Genomic DNA, 19,035 nt, shown 5'->3' with positions numbered 1-19,035 from the left:
TCTGCTGAACCGGTCACCTTCACAACAACCATTGACTTACTCAATACTCCGCAACCTGTTCCACTTATCAACCAGCCAGATGTCCCTGTAGTATTGGCTACGGAGGAAGAGAATGCTATTCTCTCAGAGGAACCTGTACCGGTTGAAGAGGAACAAGTTATTGATAACGGAACCTTGGAAGCCAGCTTTGAGCCAGTTGATCCTGCAGAAACTTCTCACGATGAAGAAAGTCTGTCTTCTGATTCGGAAGCATCCAGAGGTAACTTGTCACAACACTCACCTACTGAATCAGAGCCTCTCAGTCCTGAGGCAGATCCACCCTTGAGGCATTCAACCTGCGCCAGGAATCCTCCTGATCGGCTGCAACACCGATGGACACGGAGACACACAGAGTAATGCAGACGACGCCACAAGCAACACAGGCAGACTTTTCACCTGTTCCTTTTGTTTGAAGTGGCCGAATTTGGCCACAGTAGGACGTGGTCTCCCGGTCGCAGCCCGCATGGGGCCGATGCAATGCACTCTATCAAAGGCGATGTTCTTCACCGTGTCCTCCAGCAGCTTCATGTAACCACGGTAACCCCTGACCCCATTTCCTCCAGTCCCTTTATTGTGGCGGGAATGAACCCTGTATAAGTTGCGGGTCAATCAGCTGCATGTCCCTGCTCCTCTGGCTGCTGTGTCCCTGTGGTTGGCGTACTTGTCAGATATCAACAAATTCTACACTACAGACCAGTTGACAGCGTGCAATAACCCAGCCGATTCATTCGTCTTTACACTACCTCACAATCGACTCAACGGTGAGTTATTTGTTTGTTTGGTTTTGTCACAATTAATGTAAATGCGGAGCCGCGATCGCACATCCTACAATGCCGGTAAGCTAATGCTAGGCTAGCGACAGTAAGTGCAATTACTAGATTCGTCTATTGAATATTGTTGTTTTTGTTTATTCCATTATGGCCGAATGTTGACTTAACGTATCTAGAGTTGAACTAGTGATTTGATTTTTGTAGTTTTGTCCGTTTTGGATGTTTTTTGTTACTTTTCTGATGATATGCCAAAACGGCCTATGAGATTTTGCATTGAGTTAAATTCCGTTCAGATTATTGAATCTGTTGCGCAACACCTGTGATTAAATGAGTTTTGTAAATATATTTGATTAACTTTGGTTATTAGCTTTATGGCTGATATACTTTGATGGGACCCATGAGAATGTTTTTCTATAACAGTATTTTGAATGAAATTCATTATAAGAGATGATGGTTTGTTGATTGTTGTATGAAACATGGCATTAATTACTTGACTTTGTTATTTATGTATTTATTTTGTCACAGCAGTAGAATGCTGTTTCATTTTCTTCTGTGAATGATAATTTATGTTTTTGACCTTGTTTAGGTCAGGTTTTTTTTTTCTCCCGCGATCAGCCCTGATCAGCGCGAGATGGCGAGCCACCGGACCACCGCTACATTGCGGTAGGAATTGTAAACCTATGGACTGAATCACAAATTGTTGACACATGACCTCTCACAGGTCCATGGAACTAAAATAAATCACATACTGGACTACACCTCATCCCACCTCCTTTTGGAACCTAATAAGCTGTTTTGTATTGTCAACATTATTTTTGTTTGTGATATATATGCATATGTTTTTATTTCTTTTGTACATCCGTCTATACACTTCTCATAACAAACATAATATATATATTTTGAGCTCTACTTTGGTTTCCTGTGTTTTATTCACACCCTCAGGCTCCATAGTCGAAACTTATTCTGATAGCTCATTGTCTATGAGGCTGCAGTCTGGCGCCCTGGTCCTTTAACCGTGTTACACTTTCATTTCAGAGTGCAATGAGAAATAAAAAGGATATTTTCAATAAAACTGTCACGATTCTGGGTCTGTGACTCAGTGTTTTCTGTTTTGTATTGTTAATCTTTGATTTCATGATGTATCTTTGTTTATTCTTACGTTTTGGTTCTGTGTTTTGTTGTACCTCTAAGTTCAGTCTATGTATTTCCTGCTTTGTTGTGAAGGTCCGTGTCTCATGTCAGTGTGTTTAGTTTGCGTTTCCTCTGTCTCGTCTTGTCAATCACTCCCAGCTGTGTCCTCCTTCTGTGTCTCATTCCCTCGTTATCCCTCTGTGTATTTAAGCCTTGTGTTTGCCTCTGTTAGTTGCTGGTTTGTCTGCGTATCTGTCAGGGTCCTGGGTCTCCTGAGCTAGTGGTTTCAGTTCTTTGTGATTTTTGTATTATGTCGTTTGTGAGTTATTCTATGCTTCCTAGGTTTTGATTCCCTGCCCCCCTTGTTTCTCTGTGCACTCTGTTCTGTGTTTAGTCTTCTCTGTCCATTTGTTCCGCCCTGTGTTGTTGCCTTCTGTGTCTCCCTCTGTGCAACTGTCTATATAGTGATGTGTTGTGGTGCTTTGCTCCCACCCCTTGTGTTCCGTGTTTTCGTCTTCCCTTCGTGTACTTCTTCATATTCGTGTACTATTAGTTTTTAGGTTTTTGCTTAGTTTCCATGCTCACCTTCTCCATTTCTGTTTGTATCACCATGTGATGAATAAACTCACTTGCATCTGAGCTGCCTGCATAAAGGGTCCTTTGATAATTTACACACGGCTCGCAAACCGTGACAAAAACACTGGAAAAATTGGGCAGTTCTAAAACGTTTGACGGGTAGTGTATATATTTAGTTTATATATTTTCTTTATTTATAATAGTTTGTTTTATATTGTAGCAAAGTGTTACTTGGATACTTCTCTATGTGCTTCTTTATGTGCAATTTTGTTGCATTCTTAGAAATTTATTGGTGGTAGTGATGAACTGCTGTTAGAATCAAGTTAAATTCTGATAAATCAGACAATTACCTCTCCAGCTGTTGTTACAGTCTTTGTTTATCGGATCCTTACAGGGTAAAAGATGACGACACCTAAAGAAATCCTTCTGGGGCCTTTGGAGGATTTGGGACGTGATGACTTTGAAGAATTTAAGTGGCATCTGAAGAATGGGTCTGTAGAAGGTTTACCAGCAATCCCAGTGAGTGAACTGGAGAATGCAAAGAGGACGGACATAGTGGATCTGATGTTTGATACCTACGCTATCAACACTTTTGAAGTCACTAAAAATCTTTTGGGGAGGATAAACAGGAATGATCTGTTGGAGAATTTAAATAAAACCATCCCAGAACCCAAAGGTAAGTCAGGGAATGACTAAACAAAAAACACATAAACAATAAAAACATTAGTTAACATTACACAGGTGCCATAAGCATCCATATAAATAATAAATCCAAAACACTTGCCAACACTTTCAGGAGTGAGAGACTGCAGAAAGACTACAGTTTATATGTGTTTTATGCATCTGCACAAATAACCTCCTGTGTACACATGAATATCTGCTCTTTGGGTTGGTTTGATTAAAATGGGAGCAGCAGCAGGTTTTCTGCCCATTTTACAGATTTATATTGTCAGATTGGTTTTAGAGCTGTTTTATCAACATAAATGAGGCGACAACAACAGTTTGGGACACGTCACAAATATGATCAAAGTGATAGGGTTTCCGAAAGAGACTCAGGCACAGGCCAGGGTATTCCTGTAAGCAAAGAACAGTGCATTTATTTACAGTGAACACATTCACCAAGTGGCTACATACAACGTGCAGGGGAAACGGGTCCGGGTCGCCAGGGTCCGTGGGAAACAGGGTTGGGAGAAGGGTGCTCCACACTTTCTGTACAAATGTTCCTCCTCAATCACTCCTCTCAGAATCGGGTTCCAAAAAAACGATACTGATAGCTCAACTATCCAGCGAAGACTAGTGCAGACTCGCCATCTAAGTAGTGCAGTAATCAGCTGGGATCAGCGGCCGGTGCGGTGATGAGCAGGTGTGTGGGCCAGCAGCGGGAGCCCGGAATGAGCGTCGCCGCGGCGAGAGAGAGAGTGAGAGAGAGCAAACAAACCACAAACATATTGCACAATAGAGGATCGACCAGCGGGGCACAGGGACCATGACACAAAGTGCTTTTTCTTAAATCTATTTACCAGTTGAAGGTAAAGTTAAAAAAAAATGGCTGCCATTTCTTTCTGCTGTTTGGAGACCCAAACAAAAAAATGCCCAGACAGTAAATGCTTTTTATTATGGTTTATAAACAGGACACTAAGGTGATTGGTCAAAAGTTTGAGGAAAGCCACAGTTCTCCTTATATGACTGAAATCCACCATTTCAGCTCACGTTTTTTCTTCTGCAGCTTTCTGGGAGATTCCACTTCAGCCTTCTGCTGGCAACGCTCCCATTACCATGCTTCCCTTAGGCAGCATCATTAGAAGACATAGCATACATTTACACTGCTATGCAGATGACACCCAGCTCTATCTGACCATGAAGCCAGATAACACACACCGATTAGTTAAACTGCAGGAATGTCTTAAAGACATAAAGACCTGGATGGCCGCTAACTTTCTGCTTCTTAATTCAGATCAAACTGAGGTTATTGTACTCGGCCCTGAAAATCTTAGAAATATGGTATCTAAGCAGATTCTTAATCTGGATGGCATTACCTTGGCCTCCAGTAACGCTGTGAGGAACCTTGGAGTCATTTTGTGACCAGGACATGTCCTTCAATGCACATATTAAACAAATATGTAAGACTGCTTTCTTTCAGACTAATATTAATTTATTCTCCTCAGATATTTTTCCAAAGATTCTTTCTTTTCTTATCAATAGTTCTCATCACGCTGATTTATGTCCAAGTTTGATTCTAATTCCGACAGCGGTGATGTTAAAATGGGGTGTAACGTCATCATAACAGCTTTGACTCAGAGTGACGCTGAAAAACTAGTTCATGCATTTATTACTTCCAGGCTGGACGACTGTAATTCATTATTATCAGGAAGTCCAAAAAACTCGCCGAAAAGCCTTCAGCTAATCCAAAATGCTGCAGCAAGAGTCCTGACAGGGACTAGAAAGAGAGAGCAGATTTCTCCTGTATCGGCTTCCCTTCATCGGCTTCCTGTTAAATCCAGAATTCAAAATCCTGCTCCTCACATACAAGGTCTTAAATAATCAGGCCCCATCTTATCTTAATGACCTTGTAGTACCATATCACCCTATTAGAGCACTTCGCTCTCGCTCTGCAGGCCTACTTGTTAGTTCACAGAGTATTTAAAAGTAGAATGGGAGGCAGAGCCTTCAGTTTTCAGGACCCAAAAAGATAGTTGGGTTTTTTCTGTTGTATTATTGTAGGTTCTTTATCTTACAATATAAAGCACATTGGGGTGACTGTTGTTGTTATTTGGAGGAATTAAAAAAAAAACTTTTATAATTGAAATTCTTTCATTTATTCTACATATTTATTCATTACTGGCTCCATAGTGTTGTTTATGTAATATGTGAAATGTTGCTAGTATTGATTTGGTGCTGTATAAATAAACACAATTAAATCAAATGTGTCTCTATAAAACCTGCCCTCAGTTATAACCCAAGTGTCAGGGCTCAATGGCTCATGAAAAGGAATGGAGTCAAGCACAGAACCAAAAAACGGAGGCTGAGTGACTTTTAACAGAAATGTATTTTACTAGATTTCTCGACAGAGAAAGCTGAATCACAGCTAAATTAAACAGCAAGCGAGGTATTATGAGAAGAGCAGAGCTGAGGCCAGAACATAAGCTGAGGCAGGTCAAAGGAACAACAGGGGCAGAAACGGGCGAATAGAAACTATCCAGGATCACTGGAACAAAGGAGATAATAATCAGAGTGGTCCACAGTGTAGTGAATGAGTCCAAGATTTAAAAACTAAGAGGTGTTACGTGGCTGCAGGTATCTGTATCTGTATCTTTATTTATTTCAGACATAATAAAACAAACAAAAAAAACAAACGTATAAGTCACGTCATCCTGAGGCGTGACTTATACTCGTCTACATGTATTTTCATTTACGGATACGAATATATGTGTAGATATACACACACACACGTATTTGTACAGACAAACAAGAAAGAAATATAATAAAATAAAACACATTCGTCTAACATGAGATAACAGTTGTTTGGTCTGAAAAGGAGTAGGAAGAAGTATGCACATACTTATTAACTCCTACCCCTGCTCAACATCTTATTAATCCCACATATTTACCTAATTCTCCTCATCACATACTCTACACAATACACAAGAAAACTTATATCAACAAGGCTGGCACGATATTTATAATTAAAATACGAGTTGATATATTTATACATACAATCGGTGATTGTCTTCTTCAATATCATATCCCTCCAAAAGTAATTTTCGAAGTGTCTTCATGAACTTGCCAATTCCTGAGCATTGCTGTAATTCTGCAGTAAAGCTATTCCACAGTTTTACTCCATAAATAGTTACGCAAAAGGTTTTAACATTTGACCGTGCTTTAAGTATCTTCAGATTCAACTTACCCCTTAGTTCATAGTTTCCTTCTCTGTCATAGAACATCCTCTGTATATTTCCTGGTAACATACTGTATCTAACTTTATACATAATTTTTGCCGTTTTATATTTTATAAGATCCATATATTTCAATATTTTTAATTTCAAAAACATGGTGTTAGTATGGTCTCTATATCCAGCTTTACTAATCATCCTGATTGCTTTTTTTTTAATTTTACATATTGATTGAAGTGAAGTTTTATATGTGTTTCCCCAAATTTCCGCACAGTATTCCAAATATGGCAATATAAGTGAACAGTAAAGTACCCGGAGTGATTTGGAAGGCAAAAAATATTTAACTTTACTCAGTATGGAGACACTTCTTGACAGTTTAGCTTGTAAATACTTTATATGAGGTTTCCAGCAGATTTTGTTATCTATTATCACACCCAGAAATTTTGTATCCGAAACTTGCTCTAATTCGACATTATTTACTAATAACTTTGCTTCGGCATCTTTTTTATAATTTCCGAATAACATAAATGTCGTTTTTTCCAAATTTAATGATAACTTATTTCTATCAAACCATGTTTTCAGTTTAATCAATTCTTGTGTGACAATTTCCAAAAGCTGCTGTAAGTTCTCTCCAGCACAAAAAATATTTGTATCATCTGCAAATAGAATAAACTGTAATATATCTGATGTTCTACATATATCGTTGATATAGAGGATAGAGATCAGCTGGAAGAGGAGATGAATTAAATCTGGGTACAGAGTGAGATGTGGGTGCACATGGAGGCAGGCAGGTGAGGATGGCAGTTTGCAAGAGTGAGTTTTCCCAGCAGTGGCAGGCCAGAATCCTGAGGCGTGACTTATGGCGAGAGTTGGAAGATATATCCAGGTGCCGACTAGGGAACAGGAAAAGAGGGTTACGCGAAACAAGCTGAGGAGCACAAGACAAAATGTGAGGCAGAGAACTGACTGTGGTAAGCAGACAATCTGGAGAAGGTTCATTGTGAGTGCTGCTCATAAATACTGCCGGAGTAATTGGCAACAGGTGAGGAGCAGGGAGGAGTGAGGAGGGCTCCACCCAGGGGAGGAGAGCTGATGCTGTGGAAAGTTACTCAGACTCACTCGGATCATGACACCAAGAGTCCAGTGAACTGAACACATAACCACAGTAACCAGAATGCAGTTTTCTCATTTGTGTCATTTGCTGTTTATTCATGCAGAGATTCTCACTGAGTGTCAGCTCAAACTCAAGTCAGACCTGAAGCAGAAGTTCCAGTGTGTGCTTGAGGGGATTTCTACAACAGAAAACCCGACCCTCCTGAGTCAGATCTACACAGAGCTCTACATCACAGTGGGAGGGACTGCAGAGGTCAATGATGAACATGAGGTCAGATAGATTGAAACAGCATCCAGGAAACCAGACAGACCAGAAACAACCATCAGACAAGAAGACATCTTTAAACTCCCACCTGGAAGAGATAAACCAATCAGAACAGTGCTGACAATGGGAGTGGCTGGCATTGGGAAAACAGTCCTAACACAGAAGTTCACTCTGGACTGGGCTGAAGACAAAGCCAACCAGGACATCCAGTTCATGTTTCCATTCACTTTCAGAGAGCTGAATCTGTTGAAAGAGGAAAAGTTCAGCTTGGTGGAACTTGTTCATCACTTCTTCACTGAAACCAAAGAAGCAGGAATCTGCATCTTTGAAGACTTCCAGGTTGTGTTCATCTTTGATGGTCTGGATGAGTGTCGACCTCCTCTGGACTTCCACAAAACTGCAATCCTGACTGACCCTAGAAAGTCCACCTCAGTGGATGTGCTGCTGATAAACCTCATCAGGGGGAAACTGCTTCCCTCTGCTCGCCTCTGGATAACCACACGACCTGCAGCAGCCAATCAGATCCCTCCTGACTGTGTTGGCGTGGTGACAGAGGTCAGAGGGTTCACTGACCCACAGAAGGAGGAGTACTTCAGGAAGAGATTCAGAGATGAGGAGCAGGCCAGCAGCATCATCTCCCACATCAAGACATCACGAAGCCTCCACATCATGTGCCACATCCCAGTCTTCTGCTGGATCACTGCTACAGTTCTGGAGTTTGTCATGAAGAACAAAGAGAGCAAAGATCTGCCTAAGACTCTCACAGAGCTCTACCTACGCCTTGTGCTATTTCACCTAAAAATGAAGGACATCAAGTATGATGGAGGAGCTGAGACAGAGTCATGCAGGAAGATCATTGAGTCTCTGGGAAAACTGGCCTTTGATCAGCTGCAGAAAGGAAACCTGATCTTCTATGAATCAGACCTGACAGAGTGTGGCATCGATATCAGAGCAGCCTCAGTGTACTCAGGAGTGTTCACACAGATCTTTAAAGCTGATGAGTGCCACATGTTCAACAACGTTGTTTACTGTTTCGTCCATCTGAGCATTCAGGAGTTCTTTGCTGCTCTTCATGTCTATCTGACCTTCATCAACTCTGGAGTCAACCTGCTTAGGAAATCTCCTCTCTTTAAAATCTTCCAGAAAACACTTACTGTAAAAGACTTCTACCAGAGTGCTGTGGACAAAGCCTTGAAGAGTCCTAATGGACACCTGGACTTGTTCCTCCGCTTCCTCCTGGGTCTTTCACTGCAGACCAATCAGGATCTCCTATGCATGCTGACACAGACAGGAAGTAGCTCACAGACCAATCAGGAAACAGTTCACTACATCAAGAAGAAGCTCAGTGGGAAACTGTCTGCAGAGAAAAGCATCAATCTGTTCTACTGTCTGAATGAACTGGATGATCGTTCTCTAGTGGAGGAGATCCAACAGTCCCTGAGTTCAGGACGTCTCTCCACAGATGAACTGTCTCCTGCTCAGTGGTCGGCTCTGGTCTTCATCTTACTGTCATCAGATCTGGATGAGTTCGACCTGAAGAAATACTCCCGTTCAGAGAAGGCATTTTTGAAGCTGCTGCCAGTGGTCAAAGCATCCAAGAAAGTGCTGTAAGTGAATCTATGAACAAATATGTTTAATAATGCTAGACGAATAAAAGAATATGTCTCCATTGTTATTCTTCCTCAGGCTGAGTCGTTGTGCACTCTCAAAAAGAAGCTTTGAAGCTTTGTCTGAAATTCTCAGCTCCCCATCCAATCATCTGAGAGAGCTGGACCTGAGCTTCAACACGGTGAAGGATTCAGAATTGGATTTGCTGTGTGTTGGACTGAAGAGTCCTGACTGTAAACTTGAAACTCTCGGGTAAGGACTACTTTGCTCATTTAGTGTTTGGTTTTAATGTTATTAAATTCCGGTTCTTTTGGTATTCTTTACGGCCAAAAAGACACGGCTCAAAAGTGGTCTTTTTACTTTATAAAATGATCTTTATTTTACATATCCGGATATGGAGACCTGAACACACAACACACAACCCCAGGTCTGAAGCACAAAACAGGAAGCCTAGTCATTTATATAGACGTCACACACACTTTAAGTTTCGATCAAACACTCTGCTTAGTTTCACTTTTTGCCTGCAAAAGCATGTAATTTCCTGTCAGTCCTGTCGGCACAGAGTGTACTCAGAGTTGGGCCTTTCTTATAAAGCAATATAATCAGCATATAAGTATTTAAGATTATAAATTTAAACCTCAACAATGTTCTTACCTGGTCTCTGGTTTGTTTGTTTTGCTCAGTTCTGTTTTTCTGAGGTTTTTTAAGTTATTAAATTTGTAACTGTAGTGATTTGTGTGTGTGACAGAGAGGCACTGCCAGGGATTTTTGACACAAGTTGTTCTTGTAAAATCAGTCTGTGAAGGTTCTCAGACATCCAGGTCACCGTAGTCTAAGGAGCTTGGAAAGAAAAGCGTCTGGACTTCTTTAAGTTTCCTTGAAGATGTTTCACCTCTTATGAGAGAAGCGTCTTCAGTTCTAAGGGTCAAATGGTGGAGTGGGGCAGTCAGTGAAAGGGCAATGGTGGTGGCTCAGGGTTTGTATGTTTGGGGAGTTCAGAGGGAAAAGATGAATGCAGGTCTGGAGTTGATGTGTGAGAGCAGGGAGTGAATTCAGCATCCTGACAGCCTGGATGAAGCTGTCTCTCAGTCTCCTGGTTCTGGCCCGGAGGCTCTTCAGTCTCCTCCCTGATGGCAGCAGGTCCTGACAAGCATGTTGTCAGGACCTGGGGCTTTGCCTGTGTTGATCCTGGCAAGGGATCTCCACACACTGTCTGGGGATAGTGTCACCACCTGATCGTTGGGGAGGGGGGGGAGTCTTCGGTGCTGGGGTGTCGTTCTGTGTCTCAAAGCAAGAGAAAATTTCAATTAGCTCTTACGGTAATGTGGTGGACCCGACAGCGGTCTGAGGAGTGGGCTTGTAGTCTGTGATGGTCTGTATCCCTTGCCACAGCCTCTGAGTGTCTCTGCTGTCACTGAAGCTTAGCAAAATCCTCCTGGAGCACTGCATTCCCACCTCTCTGATGCACGTGACAGGTTTGCCCTTGCTGTTGTTAGGCTCACCTCATCCCCAGCTTTCAAGGCTGCATTTCTCACCCTCAGGAGCCTGTAGACCTCACCTGTGAGCCATGGTTTCTGATTGGCCCGGACAGTGGTCTCTATGACCTCATCGATGCCTTTTGAGATGTAGCCAATGACAGTTTCTGTATATTCCTGCAGGTCTGTGGTGTTGTCATGTGTGGCGGCCTGTTTAAGGATCTCCCAGTCTGTGGTGGAAAAGTAGTATTGCAGGTCCTTCTGGCCACACACGTACCTGCTTACGAACTAGTTTAGTGACTTTGACCAGGGGCCTGTATGCTGGCATTAGCATAACAGCGATGTCATCAGAGGCACCAAAGTGGGTGGGTGGGGGGCTTTGTAATCTCCTCGCTGGGTGGTGAAAACATTGTCCAAAAAGTTGTTTCCTTGTGTTGGAAATTCAATGTGTCTATGCAGTAGTAAACATAGGGGGTGTCCAAATTCATGGGCTGCATCCTCCTGAGGACGCATTTGTAGAGCGATTACGTCACAGCGACACGATGATGGCTGTCCAAATTCATAGACTCCTCCGAATGCAGCCGACCAATGCGTCCTCCTTTTCCCCGAATTTAAAGGATGGGTCGGGTGTGTCCTTCGTGGCCCACCCAGAATTCATAGCGCGGCCCAGCCAATTCCACTTTCCGGCAATGGCGGTCGCTACTAAGTTTTAATATTACTCTTATTACTCTTTCTGGGTCACAAAATAAACTTTTAACATAATTTCAGGCGAGAATGTAGTTGTGTAAACTTTAAATATCTGCTCAGTTTATCAAGACATTGCGTATTTGCAAAAGTGCTCCGACGTTTCTGAGACATCTGTTACCCACCAGCGCGATAGCTAGCTGGGAGCTCGAGGGTCACTAGAGCCGCTGAGAACACCAAACTCCCGGCACATCATGTTCAGATCACCGCGGTCTTTCGCTACTCAGGTTAAACGTAATATATAAGTGACTTAGACAACCTAAAAATGTTATTGTTTGACTTTTTTCAGTGTTTTATTTGTTCCTGAGTAAATCAGTTTGGCTGAGATTAAAGTTATTAGATTAGACAAAATAAACCTTTACAGTGGCTTGCAAAAGTATTCGGTCCCCTTGAACTTTCCCACATTTTGTCACATTACAGCCACAAACATGAATCAATTTTATTGGAATTCCATGTGAAAGACCAACAAAAAGTGGTGCACACGTGAGAAGTGGAACGAAAATCATACATGACTCCAAACATCTTTTACAAATAAATAACTGCAAAGTGTGGTGTGCGTAATTATTCAGCCTCCTTTGGTCTGAGTGCAGTCAGTTGCCCATAGACGTTGCCTGATGAGTGCTAATGACTAAATAGAGTGCACCTGTGTGTAATCGAACAAGGAGAGCGCTGATCAGAAATGCAGCCAAGAGGCCCATGGTGACTCTGGACGAGCTGCAGAGATCTACAGCTCAGGTGGGGGAATCTGTCCATAGGACAACTATTAGTCGTGCACTGCACAAAGTTGGCCTTTATGGAAGAGTGGCAAGAAGAAAGCCATTGTTAACAGAAAACCATAAGAAGTCCCGTTTGCAGTTTGCCACAAGCCATGTGGGGACACAGCAAACATGTGGAAGAAGGTGCTCTGGTCAGATGAGACCAAAATGCAAAACGTTATGTGTGGAAAACTAACACTGCACATCACTCTGAACACACCATCCCCACTGTCAAATATGGTGGTGGCAGCATCATGCTCTGGGGGTGCTTCTCTACAGCAGGGACAGGGAAGCTGGTCAGAGTTGATGGGAAGATGGATGGAGCCAAATACAGAGCAATCTTGGAAGAAAACCTCTTGGAGTCTGCAAAAGACTTGAGACTGGGGTGGAGGTTCACCTTCCAGCAGGACAATGACCCTAAACATAAAGCCAGGGCAACAATGGAATGGTTTAAAACAAAACATGTCCATGTGTTAGAATGGCCCAGTCAAAGTCCAGATCTAAATCCAATCAAGAATCTGTGGCAAGGTCTGAAAACTGCTGTTCACAAACGCTGCCCATCTAATCTGACTGAGCTGGAGCTGCTTTGCAAAGAAGAATGGGCAAGAATTTCAGTCTGTAGCTGTGCAAAGCTGGTAGAGACTGACCCTAAAAGACTGGTAGCTGTAACTGCAGCAAAAGCTGGTTCTACAAAGTATTGACTCAGGGGGCTGAATAATTACGCACACCCCACTTTTCAGTTATTTATTTATAAAAATGTTTGGAATCATGTATGATTTTCGTTCCACTTCTCACGTGTGCATCACTTTGTGTTGGTCTTTCACCTGGAATTCCAATAAAATTGATTCATGTTTGGTGCTGTAATGTGGCAAAATGTGGAAAAGTTCAAGGGGGCCGAATACTTTTGCAAGCCACTGTATTAATCCCCCGGGTGGTTTTCACACAGCTGAATAAACATCAAACAGAAAACTGATTAAGCAGAAGTGTGAGATGGTCGAGAGTTTACTCCAGTGTCCTGTTATATTTTAGATAGCAAGGAGCAGACAGCTGAGTTTATTAAACTCCACCGAGACAGTGGTGATGCTAATCTGAAGGCTAGACCGTCCCATTTGAGGACCCGACCTTCTGAGGACCCGGCCCACATAGACCACAAAGGCTGGGTCCTCAGGAGGATGCAGCCTATGAGTTTGGACATGACCATAGTAAAAGTTAATGGAATCTGACAATGACTGTAGAAAACATGAACGACGTGACAGCTCCCCAAAAATGAAGCCAAAACGTCTCTATCGCCCCCTGGTGTCTGGCTGCAGTATGGGTCATAAACCCCGCCTCCTCCATGTTAGCGGATGGGACTGGGGTCCGACTAAAATTAATTTATTCTCCTCAGATAATTTTTCAAAGATTCTTTCTTTTCTTATCAATAGTTCTCATCACGCTGATTTATGTCCAAGGGGTCTCCTTTCCCATAAGTTTGATTCTTTTTTTTTTTCTTCAATCAGTACGTTTCCCACAAAGTCAGGTCATTTGTTTGTTTGTTTTCCTTTTACATTATTTTGTTTTCAAAGATGCAGCTTCAAATTAAATAATGAGTTGACCTTTCTCTGCGCTGCAGGAGGTGTTAGTCTCAGATCCGATTTCACAAACACCCCCTCTAGATGACGGTGGTATAATAGGAATTTGGTTTACACAAACACATTGCATATCCCTTTTTTTTCCACGATAAGATGTTCAAGATGGTTGCTTCATTTGCAACATCAAGCACTGATCCTGTACATTTTACTTCTTTCTTATGCCCAGTGCCTGAATGCAATCAATATGGAGCACTAAACAAAAAAGTGCATGCCTAGTAAAGCATGTTTTTGAAAAAAAAAAGAAGCTAATCAATAAATATCCATGACTAGCTTTTTAAAAGTGAAGTGCAATATTCAGGAGTGTTCTGGCTAATATAACAGACCTGGTTTACGCTCTTCAAAGTCACTGCACTTGCATGATCATTTGTCAGAGTGGTTGTAAATTATCCATTAACATAATTGATTCCTTTATCAGTCCCTCAAAAAACGTCCTCGGCTCTGAAGCTTTGCTCTTCTGTTAAATGCTGTATACAAAGCAGACTTCATCCTCCAAGATTTTTTTTTTTCAATCAAATTATCTAAATGTCTGTTTGATAAGAGTCTGTGAGAAAATAACCGATAGATCCTCAGGCAATGGCATCGCAGCCACAGAACTTTGCTTCATGGCCAATACCTGCAAAACCCAAACACAGGCAACATCTTTACATTCTACCCTTACATTGCTGTGCAGAAATCTTGAGCCACCCAACCACCTTTCCCACATAGTTATTGCACACAGGCAAACTTAAAAGTCAATGTTTGATGTGACTACCTTTATTCTTCAGCACAGTCTGAACTCTCTTAGGCAGCTTTCTTGTAATTTCTTTAAGTAGTCTTCAAGAATAGTTCTACAGGCTTCTTGAAGGACATTCAAAGCTCTTCTTTGGATGTTTCTGCCTTTTGTTCTGTTCTCTGTCAACATGATCCCACACTGCTTCAATAATTTTGAGGTTCGGGCTCTGGGGAGGCCAATCCATGGCTGATAGAGCTCCACTGTGTGTTTTTCTGTACATGTATACTTTTACTGCACTGGTTTGGCAAGATCCCCAACACCACCATCTGAAATGTTGCCCCAAACCATGACAGCGCCTCTCAGTTAGGCTAAAGGGGGTTCTTTTTGTTTGGTTTTTTAACACATATGTCACTTGTATAGTAGGAGGATTTAGGTTATAAGTTTGATTCTAATTCCGACAGCGGAGATGTTAAAATGGGGTGTAACGTCATCATAGCAGCTTTGACTGGCAGCTGCAGTCACGGAGAAACTTGCGTATCTCTGTTCGGGAATAGCAGATAGAGCGTAGGCTCTGAGAGGACGGCCAGTGTTTACGCTACGAAGACACGACCGACTGTTTTAACCTGACAGCCTGAGGTGTTCTTCAGTAAACTGGACTACCCGACAGAAGGACCCGAGGCCCCGCTGCACTTTTTCGGTAAGTTAAACGTGTTTGTAAGCTACTCCGTAACTACCGTCCTTAGCTCGGTCCTGAGACCTAGCTAGCTAAGATGAGCACTCGGCTGTCAGGGTTTGTTTAGCTAACCCGTGCAGGTGAATGATTTTACCCTGACTAAAGAAATCAAGAGAAACGCCCCGGGCTGCTCAGTCACTAATTACCGTTACTGTACTTTTATTACGAGTGTTATACTGTAAAGGCAACAGGCTGCACCCTGCTGCAGCTCCTGTGCAGAGCTGAATATTAAATATCTTATTAAACAGCACCATGTTTTCAGGCTCCACATGTGTAAAGACAGTAACACCAACTTTAAAAACCTGGCACTTCAGTAACTCCTCATTAATCTGTAAAAACTGATCAAATAGCAAAGCCCGATATTTACTGAAACCAACGACTTCCTCTTGGCAGCTTAAGTTAAAATGTTTGTTTAATTTTTCCACTGATTAATTTTTTAGCACTGGCTGTATTTTTTATATACTGAGTTTGTTGCAAATATTCAGGTTAAAAAACTGTCTGAAATATTGTTAATGAGGTGTGTTCACAAAGACACATGTGCAGAACTCTGTACAGCTTCCATCCTTTAAGACAAATAGTTTGAAGCATTAATATTTCTTGTTCAATACCAGTGCTGATACCAGTGCTGATACCAGTGCTGATACCAGTGCTGATACCACCTCTGTATGTTGTGACCAGGATGCAGCAGCAGACTGAACCAGGACTGAAACCTGCTCCATCATCTCATCTTTGCAGATGTCCATTTACAAAGCTCCAACAACTCAAAGGTGAACATGATATTGGAACATCTGTTAGTATATAAGGCTTTTTTTTAAATAAACAGCTCATATGTCAGCTGTCAGCAGAACTGTAGGACTGAAAAAATGTAAGAGAAGAGAAGAACACTCCCGAGTGTGTGAGGACAGAAGGATCAGCTTTGTTTCAGATTTGAGAGATAAACTTTATATTTCAGTTTGTGATGATTGTGTTCTCGTTGTGATTACAGGAGCCGTCCTCAGATTCAGACCTCAGCACCACCCAGTGACAGCAGACAGATCATCCTATAGCTTCACTCTTTGTAGTAACTCCATAATTAACTGATGAAAACAGTCCAAAGGTTAAAGTACCACATGTGCTGTCAGTGGAAGCTGCAGCTGTTTAAAGATAAAGTTAAAAGGATGAATCACCCATGTAACTGTGTCACTGTATGTCAGCATCAACAGGACCTGAGTTTGGTGTTTCAGAGAGCTGTTGTCTACGTCTGTGTGCTGTCATTGCTCAGTCTGACCGAACGATGGACAGACTCAAGTTTGACTTTGAAACAAACTGTGTTGTTAAACAGTTTCATGGTTCAAAAAACAAAACAATCAAAAACACTTTTTTCATACTTGTGTTAAGTTTGATTTGATTTGATTTTTTATTGATTAGCATTCAAATATCTCAGTGAAAACAGAACAAAGATCTACCACAAAGCAAGAAAGCTTGTGTTAAGTTTTGTATAGAAATGAGACCAAATTGATTGTGAGGTTAAAAGTGATAGAAACAGCTCACACTGACATCCATCCTGATCAAACATGAGTGTCATGAAGCCTGTTTGCAGTTATTTGCACTGTTTTCCACTCTGGATGTTGTTTCTGTTCAGCTGTGAGTATAAAAGGCTCCATTCTACAACCTGTTTGTGTTGTTCAATAGAAACATTATTTTGTGCTGATGTTGCACTTCTTTTATTCACAACCAAAGAGCTTTTGACGTCTGCATCAAACTGATTTAAATGACTTTTGAATATTACTTTAAATACTTTAGATTATTTTAGGGCATCACGGTGGTTAGCACTGTTGCCGCACAGCAAGAAGGTCCTGAGTTCAATTCCAACATCAGGCCGGGGTCTTTCTGTGTGGAGTTTGCATGTTCTCCCCATGTTTGCGTGGGTTCCCTCCGGGTACTCCGGCTTCCTCCCACCATCCAAAGACATGCAGCTTGTGGGGACAGGTTGATTGGATAATCTAAATTGTCACTAGATGTGAATGTGGGAATGAATGTGAGTGCGAATGGTTGTCTGTCCCTGTGTGTTGGCCCTGCGACAGACTGGCGACCTGTCCAGGGTGTACCCTGCCTCTCGCCCTGTGACAGCTGGGATGGGCTCCAGCGCCCCCCGCGACCCTGAAAAGGATAAGCGGAAGCGAATGGATGGATGGATACTTTAGATTTAAAGTTCTGAAAAAAGTTTAAATACAAAGATCAGTATTGTCTAATGTTTTGGCTGCAGTGTGTTTTTGCAGACAGGTATAACGGAACAGCTTTAGTGTTTAGATTTTTTAAACTTGAGTATGAACTTATACAAAATGCAGCAAGATATTAAAAAAAAGGTTTGATTATAAAATCGACTATATTGGATTCATATCGATATCGGACATAAAAAGTGGCATCGTTCCATCTCTGCTTTGATCAGAGACACAGCATTTCTTCAGTGTTGAACAGCAGAAATGAGACTTTCCTGTCAGAGGTCATTTTTGAAAAAATGAGGTGAATCAACCATGAAAACCATGAACCAACATGTGAACATGAGCTGATGCTGCTGAAGTGAAGCAAAGTTACAGAGGTTTGATTACAGACACAGCTGAGAGTTTGTAATCTGTCATCATTTTAAAAAGTTTCCATGGAACAGCAGAAATGAGGCTTTACTGTCAGAGGCCGACAGCACTGAACACAACAGCAGACTGGTGGCTAATAAACAGTGAATGATGCAGAAACAGATGTTTGAAGCTGTTCTTGGAGTACACTGAGAGAGAGAGAGCTGTGCAGGCAGGAACAGCCAAAGTCAGAGAGAATTCATGAGCATATTTATCAAACGTGAAGCAGAGTTTGGATCTTCTTTTGCTGCTGCTTCACTCAGTTTTGGTTGGAGACAGATGAAACCTGCAGCTTCAGGATCTGTGAGCTGTCCACTTTCAGCCCCGACGGCGTGTCCGTGTACGTGCCGTGGAGTGAACGATCCACGCTCTGTGTTTCCATCTTTGTGTGTTTAGCTGCTCTCATTTACTGTTTTAGCTGTTTGCTGCTTGTTGAAATAGTTTGTGAGCTTTAACCTGAGATTCTGGCAAAATACATTTATATTAAACATCGATTCAGGATTGAATGAATCAACATCGTTTTATTCAAATTAAAACCATTTAAATGGGAACATGAATTTTTTACAGCCGCCTCTAATGCTGGGTAATGTCAGCTGGTCCATGTGCAGCTGGCTGTGAGGCTCAGGGAGCGTCTACAAAGTGCAACACTGAAAGAACATCATCCATAAATATTGAGTAATAACTGGACTCTCATACAGCGAGACTCAAATGCCTTTAAACATCAGCTTATCCTGCTGATCCAAGTCCAACACTGAGTTTGTAAAAACATGTTTGTCAATCATTTGTTTGGTTTTCTGAGGAAAATGATTCAATAAGTTGCTGCTAATACACAACATTTCATCATATTTCCTCATAACCCTCTTTTGTCTGACCATTTGATCCCATTTTGAATTTGCAATAAAGGATCCACAGAGTTTGGTGACAATAATGACAGTAGATGTTTGTGTGAAAGTGCTGGAAGCAAATGAGTGTGTGATGTTCGTG

The 19,035-nt window shown here is 41.8% G+C and overlaps 1 long non-coding RNA gene across 1 annotated transcript; it reads left to right on the top strand.

Annotated features, from left to right (window-relative positions):
* Positions 1-15,157: 15,157 nt before the first annotated feature.
* On the top strand, positions 15,158-16,773 carry LOC120747302. The gene is made up of 2 exons (XR_005699084.1): positions 15,158-16,209; positions 16,428-16,773. It is a non-coding gene; the product is annotated as an uncharacterized LOC120747302 (long non-coding RNA).
* Positions 16,774-19,035: the final 2,262 nt, after the last annotated feature.

This window comes from Simochromis diagramma, unplaced genomic scaffold (genome assembly GCF_900408965.1).
Source record: "Simochromis diagramma unplaced genomic scaffold, fSimDia1.1 OVJJ01000419.1, whole genome shotgun sequence".
NCBI lineage: Eukaryota > Metazoa > Chordata > Actinopteri > Cichliformes > Cichlidae > Simochromis > Simochromis diagramma.
This window is presented reverse-complemented; position numbering and strand designations above follow the sequence as displayed.